The sequence below is a fragment of the Eulemur rufifrons genome, chromosome 6 (assembly GCF_041146395.1).
Source record: "Eulemur rufifrons isolate Redbay chromosome 6, OSU_ERuf_1, whole genome shotgun sequence".
NCBI lineage: Eukaryota > Metazoa > Chordata > Mammalia > Primates > Lemuridae > Eulemur > Eulemur rufifrons.
Genome location: NC_090988.1, coordinates 12,197,066 through 12,207,516, shown reverse-complemented (window position 1 = coordinate 12,207,516; position 10,451 = coordinate 12,197,066).

Sequence of the window (10,451 nt, the reverse complement as noted above, 5' to 3'; positions counted from 1 at the left end):
GTGGTATCATATTTATCATAAATCAAGTGACCATATCTGTATAAATCTGTTTTTGGACTTTTCCCTTTAGGTGAAGAGTGGGGTCTACCCTAATGCCAATACTTCCTTTCATTAATTTTGCTTTATTTTTTATTGTTTTTATTTATTTATTTATTTATTTTTAGAGATAGGGTCTTTCTCTGTCATCTAGGCTGGAGTGCAATGGCTGGATCATAGCTCACTGTAACCTTGAACTCCTGGGCCCAAGGAAGCCTCCTGCCTCAGCCTCGTGGGTAACTGGGACTACAGGTGCACCATGCTCGGCTAATTTTTTTATTCTTTGTAGAGACAGGAGTCTCTCTGTGTTTCCCAGGCTGGTCTCAAACTCCTGGCCTCAAGCAATCCTCCCACTTAGTCCTCCCAAAGTGTTGGGATTATAGGCTACAGGTGTGAACTACTGCACATGGTCTAATTCCTATAGCTTTATACTTAATTTCTGGCAAAGTAAATTCTTTAGCTTTGTCCTTCAAGAATTCCTCAGGTGTTTTGGAACTTTGAATTTGCATATATTAATACATTTTAGAATTAGTTTGTCAGATTCCACAAGAAAATTTGTTACAACTAGAATTGTATTAAATCTACACATCCATTTGGAAAGAAATGACATCTTTAAAATATTGAATTTTCCTATCAATGAAAAGAAATGTTAAAGATGTAGGTAATCTACATCTAAATAATGGTTTTGGTTCTCAGTGTAGAGGTCTTTTATATTCTTAGATGATGTTTTGGTTTTTTAATCTGCTGGTAGTGGTATCATTGCTTAAATTTATTTTATCTATTTATTTCTATTATATAAAAAGTATTTATATGTATATAATAAACTTTTAAATTCATTTATTAGTTGCAATAGATTATTCTTTTTATATGCAAAATGATATGTCAAACAATAACAGTTTTCTTTCTTTATAATGCTTATGCCATTTACTTGTTTTTATTAGAGTAGTTAGGACACCAACACAATGTTGAATAAAGTGTAATATTGGGCATCTAAATTTTATTCGTGATATCCAGAAAAAAGCTTTAATATTTCACCATTAATTTACCATTTGCTAAAGATTTTTTGTAACAAATTTTCTATGTTAGATTAAGTAAATTTCTTTCTACTTCCAGTCTTACAGGTTTTTTGTCTTGTTATGAAAGGCCAATTAATATTTCAAACATTTTTCTTCATCCAATGAGAAAATGTTGTGATTTTTCTGCTTTATTGGTTAATGGGATAAATTGAATTTTGAATGGGAGCCTAATTTTTCATTTCTGGAATAAACCCTAGTTGCTATAATCCATAATTTTTCATTTCCGTAAATTTTTTTCAATTTATGATATTAAAGTTATGCTGGCTTGATAAATGAATTTAGACTTATATATATATTTTTCATTCTATAAGAGAATTTGTGTAAGTTTTATTTCTTCCTTAAATGTTTGAAAGAATCCACCATGGGAATTTTCTAGCTGGAGTTTTCTTTGTGTCAAGGCTCCTAATAATGAATTCAATTTCTTTAATTGTGTAGGACTACTTGGATTTTCTCTTACTGTGTCACATGTGGTAAGCTGTGTTTTGAAAGGAATATGTGCTTCATATGGAACCAGAGAAGACCCCATATAGCAAAAGCAATCTTAAGCAAAAACAACAAAAGGGGAGGCATCAGTTTACCAGACTTCAAGCTATATTACAAGGCTGTAATAACTAAAACAGCATGGTACTGGCACAAGAACAGAGACATAGACCAATGGAACAGAACGGAGAACCCAGATATAAAACCATCCCGATATAGTCATCTAATCTTTGACAAAGACAAAAACATACACTGGGGAAAAGAATCCTTATTCAATAAATGTTGCTGGGAAAATTGGAAGGCCACATGTAGAAGACTGAAACAGGACCCACACACCTTTCACCTCTCACAAAAATCAACTCATGGTGGATAACAGACTTAAACTAAGGCATGGTATTATAGGAATTCTAGAAGAAAATGTTGGAAAACTCTTACAGACATTGGCGTGGGCAAAGAATTTAAGAAGAAGACCCCAGAGGCAATCACAGCAACAACAAAAACAAATAAATGGGACCTGATCAAATTAAAAAGCTTCTCCACAGCCAAGGAAACTATGATTAGAGCAAACAGACAACCTAAAGAATGGGAAAAAATATTCACGTGTTACACCTCCAAGAAAGGGCTGATAACTAGAATCTATATAGAACTCAGGAAAATCAGCAAGAAAAAATTAAACAACCTTATCAAAAAGTAGGCAAAAGACATGAATACAAACTATTCAAAAGAAGATAGACTAATAGCTAACAAACATATGAAAAAATGCTCAACATCTCTAATCATCAGGGAAATTCAAATCAAAACCACAATTGAGATATCACTTATCCCCAGTGAGAATGGCCTTTATCAAAAAGTCCCAAACCAATAAATGTTGGTGTGGATGCAAAGAGATAGGAACATTCATACACTGCTGGTGGGACTGCAAACTAGTAAAACCTCTATGGAAAATAATATGAAAATACCTCAAAGAGTTACAAGTAGAACTACCATTTGATCCAGCAATCCCATTCCTGGGCATCTACCCAAAAGAACAAAAGACATTCTGTAAAAAAGACATCTGCACTCAAATGTTTATAGCAGCACAATTCACAATTACAAAGATGTGGAAACAACCCAAGTGCTCATCAATACATGAGTGGATTAATAAAATGTGGTATATGCATAACATGGAGTTCTACTCAGCCACAAAAAACAATGGTGATCTAGGACCTCTTGTATCATCCTGGATAGAACTGGAGCCCATTCTAATAACTAAAGTATCACAAGAATGGGAAAAAAAGCACCACATGTACTCACCATGAAATTGGTATTAACTGATCAAAACTTAAGTGCACATATAGTAGTAACATTCATCAGGTGTCAGACAGATAGGAGGAGGGAGGAGGAGTTGAGTATATACACATGTAATTGGTTCAATGCACATCATCTGGGGGATGGACATGCTTGAAGCTCTGACTCGGGTGGGGCAAAGGCAATATATGTAACCTAAACATTTGTAACCCCATAATATGCTGAAATTAAAAAAAAATTAAAAAAAACTTAAATATAAGACCCCAAACTATAAAACTACTAAAATAAAACATATGAGAAATGCTACATGACATTGAACACATGGTCTGAAGAGACATTTCTTCAGTGACCAAGGGGTATATGAAAAAGCACTCAAAATCACTAATCATCAGGCAAATGCAAAGCAAAACAACAATAAGATATCATCTCACCTCGGATAAAATGGCTTGTATCGAAAAGACAAAAAATAATAAATGCCTGTGAGAATGCAGAGAAAGGGAAATGCTCATATGCTTTTGGTAGAAATGTAAATTAGTACAGCTACTATGGAAAGCAGTTTGGGGGTTCCTCAAAAAACTAAAAATTGAACTGTCACATGATCCAACAATCCCACATCTGTGTATATATCCAAAAGAAAGGAAATTAGTATATTGAAGGGATATCTGCACTTCCATGTTTATTGCAGCACTATTCACAACAGCCAAGATGTGGAGTCAATCTAAGTGTCCATCAATGAATGAATGGATAAAGAAAATGTGGTACATGTACACAATGGAGTATTTAGCTGTAAAAAAGAATAAAATCCTGTGATTTGCAGCAAAATGTATGGAACTGGAGGATATTATGTTAAGTGAAATAAGTCAGGTACAGAAAGGTAAATGTCACATGTTCTCACTCATATGTGGAAGCTAAAACATTTGATCTCACAGAAGTAGAGAGTAGAATAATGATTACTAGAGACTTGAGAAGGGAGGGCGGAAGAGAGGATAGAGAGAGATTGGTTAACAGATACAAAATTACAGCTAGATAGACGAAAAAACAGTTCTAGTATTCTAAAGCACTGTAAGGTGACTATAGTTAACAATAATTTATAATGTATTTTCAAATATCTTGAAGAGAGGATTTTGAACGTTCCCAACACTAAGAAATAATAAATCTCTGAGGTTGTGAATATGCCAATTACAGTGATTTTATCATTATACATGACATAAATGTATTGAAATATCATGCTGCACCTCATAAATATGTACAATTATGTGTCAATTGAAAATACTAATTATAAACATCAAAAAATAAAATAAATAAATAAAAAGTGTTTGAGGTTCCAAGTTTGCTCTCTCACCCTCTCTTGCCTTTCTGCCTTTCCATGATGTGATGACACAGCTAGAAGGCCCTCGTCAGATGATGGTGCCTTGATACTAGACTTCCCAGCCTCTAGAACCGTAAGCCGATAAATTGAAACAGAAGTTCACTGTGTCCTCATATGGGGGAAGAGGCAAGGGAGTTATCTGGGGTCTCTTTTATGACGGCACAAATCCCATTCACTGAAAGTTCTGCCCTCATGACCTAATCACCTGCTAAAGACCATACCTTCAAGTACTGTCACACTGGGGATTATGTTTCAAGATATGAATCTTCAGGGAACGTAAATATTCAATCTATAGCACCCTCCAAAGTATCCCTATGACACTTGTTAATCCTGTCCCACCCCTGTCCATCACCCTGCCCTATCCCCAGGAAACCATCGACCAGCTTTGTGGTGTTATAGATTCTTTTGAAATTTTCTAGTAAATCATAGAAATGACATATGATATGCATTTTTGGTCTGACTTTACTAAGTATAAATATTTTTACATTCATCAAAATTGTTAATATGGACTAAACTACTAATAAACACAGCACACTGATATTAAAATAACACCATTTAGAATCACGGAAAACATTAAATACTTAAGGGTAAATCTAACAAAACGTGCAGGACTTGTATGCTGACAGCTACACAATGTTGATAAATGAAATGGAAGATGTTCTAAATAAATGAAGAAACATCATTTTCATGCAGTGGAAGATATCACATAGTAAAAATGTTAATTACCCCCAAATTAACATTATATATAGGTTAAAAGAAATTCCTGTCAAAATCTCAGCAATTTTTTTTTTCAGATATAAAAGATTTTTTTTAACTTCATGTGGAAAATCAAAGAAACTAGAATAGGAAAATTTGCAAAAGAAGGATAAGATGGGAAAATATCATTCTAGCTGTTTTTAAAACTTACAGAGCTACAATTAACAAGACTATGTAGTATAAGTGGAAGGATAAATATATTGCTCAATGAAAAAGAATAGCAAACCTCAAAATAGACCCACAAAAATGTGCCCAGTTGAATTTTGAAAAAGCTGCAGAAGCTATTCAACAGAGGAAAGAAAACCTTTTCAATAAATGTTATAAGAGCAATTGGATATCTGTAGACAAAAAAATTAGCCTAAACCTAAGCCTCATACCTTATCAAAATAATAAGTCAAAATCGATCACAGACATATATGTAGAGCATAAACTATAAAACTTTTAGAAAAATAAAAGAAGAATTTTTAGGATATTGGTCTACAAAAAGAGTTCTTAGTCTTGACACCAAACACATCCAGAAAAGGAAAAACTGACAAATTGGACTTCATCAATATTAAAACCTTTTGCTTCGTAAAAGACCATGTTAAAGGATGAAAAGGTAAGCTACAGACTGGGAGAAGATATTTGTAAATCGCATATTCAATAAAGGACTTACTGGAATGTATCTAGAATGCATAAAGAACTCTCAAAACTCAACAGTTAAAAAAAACCAGTCCTATTAGTAAATGGGCAAAGGATATGAAGACAGTTTACTAAAAAGGATATACACCTGGATCATAACTTTGGAAAATACTGAATATAAAAATTTTTCAATGTCATTACCTATTAGGAAAATAAAATTAAACTCACAATGAGACATAAATCCACACCTATCATAACGGCTACAATAAAATATAGTGACAACACTAAATGCTGGCACAGATAATATGGAGGAATTGGATCACTCAAACATTGTTTAGGGAATTTCAAATGATGCCATAGCTACTGTGGAGGACAGTCTGACAGTTTCTTAGAACACTAAACATGCAACTACCAATTGCACTCCTGGACTTTTATCCTAGAAAAATGAAGAGTTATATTCACACAAAATCATGTATACAGATGTTATAGTCACTTTGTTCGTAATAGCTCAAACTAGAAATAACTGAGATTTCCTTCCAGGTGTGAATGGCTAAACAAACTATTATAATTCCATACCATGGCATACTACTCAACAGTAAAAAGCAACAATCTATTGATATGTACAGCAATCTGGATAAATATTCAGAGAATTATATAAGTGAAAAAAAGTCAATGTCCAAAGGTTACATACTGAATGATTCCATTTATATGACATTCTTGCAATGACAAAATTATAGAAATGGTAAACTTATCAGTGGTTGTCAAATGTCAAAGACAAGGTAGGGTTGGGAGAGAAGCTGGTGTGACTCTAAAACGACAGTCTTAAGATACTGGTTGTGATACTGTACTACTGTTTTGTAAGATGTTACAATGGGCAGAAGCGAACTGGGTAAAATGTACACAATACCTTATTCTTATACATATAAATACATAATTATATCAAAATAGGAACTTTAGTCAAAAAATACTCAGCAAAAACAGGGCTACATAATTTCAGCAATGTATTAACATGTTTAAAACAATTGATTAAATATGTTAACCCAAAAAATTTATGTTATTAATGTTTTGCACTTGATAAATCTAAGTTGTTCTTTCAAAAAATTAATTTTGCAGGAGAAAAGAACCAAAGAGAAATTAAAGAACTAAAATTTACAACAAAAGAAATTTTAAAACTCACAGAAGGGGCTTAAGAGTAGATTGGAGACAGAGTAAAGAAACTGTGAACTCAAAGGTAAATCAAGAGAAATTGTATAATCTGAATAACAGGGAAAAAATAGACTAAACAAAGTAAACAGAGCCTTAGAGACCTGTGGAACAATACAAAACATCTACTATTTTTGTCTTTGGAATCATAGAAAGTAAAGAGAAGGGGTACTAAAAATTTATATTACAAAATTATATTCAAAGACATAGTGAGGCCGGGCGCGGTGGCTCACGCCTGTAATCCTAGCACTCTGGGAGGCCGAGGTGGGCGGATCGTTTGAGCTCAGGAGTTCGAGATCAGCCTGAGCAAGAGCGAGACCCCATCTCTACTAAAAATAGATAGAAATTATATGGACAGCTAAAAATATATATAGAAAAAATTAGCCGGGCATGGTGGTGCATGCCTGTAGTCCCAGCTACTCGGGAGGCTGAGACAGGAGGATCCCGTGAGCTCAGGAGTTTGAGGTTGCTGTGAGCTAGGCTGACGCCACAGCACTCACTCTAGCCTGGGCAACAGAGAGAGACTCTGTCTCAAAAAAAAAAAAAAAAAAAAAAGACATAGTGGCTGAAAATTTCTCAAATCCAATGAATGACATAAATTTACAGATTCGAGAGTTATGCAAATTCAAACAGAATAACCCCAAAGAAATCTATGCCATGGCCAATCATAGTGAAAATTATGAAAATTATAAACAAACAAGCAACAACAAAAAAAATCCAAACAAAACAAAAATCTGCAATGTAGGTAGTAAGAAATGGCAAATTTACTATTATGATACAACAATTAGAATGGCAATGGATTATTCGTTTGAAATAATAATGGCCATAAGAATGTAGCACAACATTTTTTAAGTGCTGAAAAATAGGAACTGCCAATCTCAAATTTTGTATCCACTGACATAACCTTCAGGAATAAAGGGGAAATAAAGGCATTCCCAGATGAAGGAAGTATAAAATAATTTGGTATCGGAATACCTACCCTTATAGAATGGCTAAAGGAAATATGCCAAACAGAAAGAACATGATAACAGAAGGAGGCTTAGAACCCCAGGAAGGAAGAATAACGAAATGGGTAAAAATACAGGTAAATATGACAGACTATCCTCACGTGTTTTTTTTTTTTTTGACAGAGCTTACATATCCATTCATTAGATATCTAGAATTTATAGAGACACATAAAGTAGCTTGAAAGAGCAATGAACATATGGCATAGAAAGGCCTGCTTTCCATGGCACATAGCTTTCCATCAAAGTGCAACATTATTTTTCCCCCATAGCATGATTTTTCGTGTCTCTCTCTCAAAATGCTATTTAAAATAAAGAGCAGTGTCCTTGCTTATCAAGTTGGCCCTCTGTTAACGCTAAACATAGGTAGAATCACTTCTGAATGTCCTGTTTATATGCTAAATATATTTACCCACCTTGTTCTGAAATTAAAGATGGAACATTAGTAAAGTTAAGATGAACAAGGCCTTTTTTGGCAAAAGAAAGGCAATCAATATCGGGACTAAACGGGAGAAAGTCAGTGCTGTAAATTATTAAGGTAAAAGGGAGCATCTGCGAAGTTCTACGTAGCCAATGTTAACTGTCAGGCAGGCTTGTGCAACTGTTGTGGCGCGCCTGTTGCAGCGGGGAGCTGGCTGCGTTCATGGGCGATAGCTGGTCCTGCATTCCTGAATGTGTGGCCTTAGTACAGCTGTCCCTGTGTGCGAAGGCGTGCATCCTCTCGCCCGCGTGCCCCTGGCTGAGTAGTACTGAAGAACGATCTGCGGAGACTACACTGCCACTCCTGCAGCCGCTTGGCCTTCCCGCGAGGTCCACACCTATAGTCCCGGTGTTTCTCTCTGTGCATGGCCTGTAGTCTCTGTGCCTCCTGGAAGAATGGCAATTTTTCGGCTTCCGTGAGCATTCTCCACTGGTAATCCCAGCCGCTTGCTAATCTCTGAGTTTTGCATTTGAGGATTCTCCAGAGCCATCTTGCGCCTCTGATCGCCAGACCAGACCGTGAATGCGTTCATGGGTCACTTGATTCTGTCCTGTCCGCTCTCTTCACGGTTTCCTTCTGTTTCACGCTGATAATTCAAGCTGGGGTTGTCAGTGCAAAAGAAGGGAGAGTTTTTCCCGAAAGCAAGGATATTCGGTTGCTGTGCGGCTGGACTGTAGTCACCGCTGTTCGATACTCTGAACATAGTATAAGCATATGATTGCACCTCTTACGACACCTCACGAGTTTTTAAAATTACTTTTGACAATTGAAACAAAAATGATAATATCATCTGATGTGGCATTCATCAAATGTAGATAAATATATATGTACATAATTGTGTATATAGAGAAAATACTTAAGATAATTTTTTTTTAAATAGAAAAGGGAGGTAAATGGAAGAACTATTTCTACACTTTACACAAAGTTTGTAAAATGTGAATAGTGGTCAGCTGAATAACTTATGTATGTATATTATAATACCCAGGGTAAATACTAAAAACTTACACAGAGATACATACTTCAAATAATTACAGATAAATTGAAATTGAATTCTGAAAAATATCAAATAATCCATAAGAAGGCAAACAAATGTGAAACAGAAGAACCAGAAACAGAGGGAAATAAAGAGAAAACGATACATGATACAGTAAATCCTAAGACATCAATAAATCAATAAAGTGTATAAATAAATTTAAAAGGCCAGTGAAATGACAAATATTATTAAAGTTCATGTTAAATGACCCAATTACATGCTGTCTATAAGAAACTCCCTTCAAATATAATAATACAGGTAGGTTGAAAGTAAAGGAATAAAAAATGATATACCATGTGAATATAATAATTTGTAAGAGTTTAAATTTTCTTAGTACAAGTCCTTTTTTAGATATATATTTTGAAAATATATTCTCAGTTTCAGCTTTGACTTTCATTTTCTTAATTGTCTTACAACTTAATATTAAAAAGAGAAATAAGCAAATCAGAAAATAGCCACAATGTTTAAACAGGTATTTCATCAAAGAAAATATACAAATGGCTAATGGCATATGAAAAGATGTTCAATATTATTATTTATTAAAGAGGTACAAATTTTTTTTTAATATTAATCTAAAAATGAGATTTATTTTTATTAACTAGCATAGACATCATTGAATTCTTTTTTTTTTTTAATTTCATCTTATTGTTATGGGGGATACAGAATTGCAGGTTACATACGTTGCCCATGTTAAAGCCAAAATGAGATACCACTATAAACCCACTAGAATGGCTACAATTAAAAAGAAAATACCAAGTGTTGGTGAGGATGTATAGAAACTCAAACCCTCATATATTGCTGGTAGGAATATAAAATAGAGCTTCTTTTGAAAATGATTTGATAGTTTACAAAAAGTTAAACTTTCAATTTAACACAGCAATTCCACTCCTCCATCTTAATTTAACTCATTTTCTTCAGAAGCACAAAGGCATTCATCAATTCCCAACAGGGCCAGTTCCACACATCTCCCCTGCCACCACCACCACCACCACTAATCTATGCATTCAGATACCTTTGTTAACTTATCTTAAGTCTGAACAACATTTTGACCAATGGTGCTGGAATAATTAAATATGCATATATAAAAAATAACTCAGATGAATAA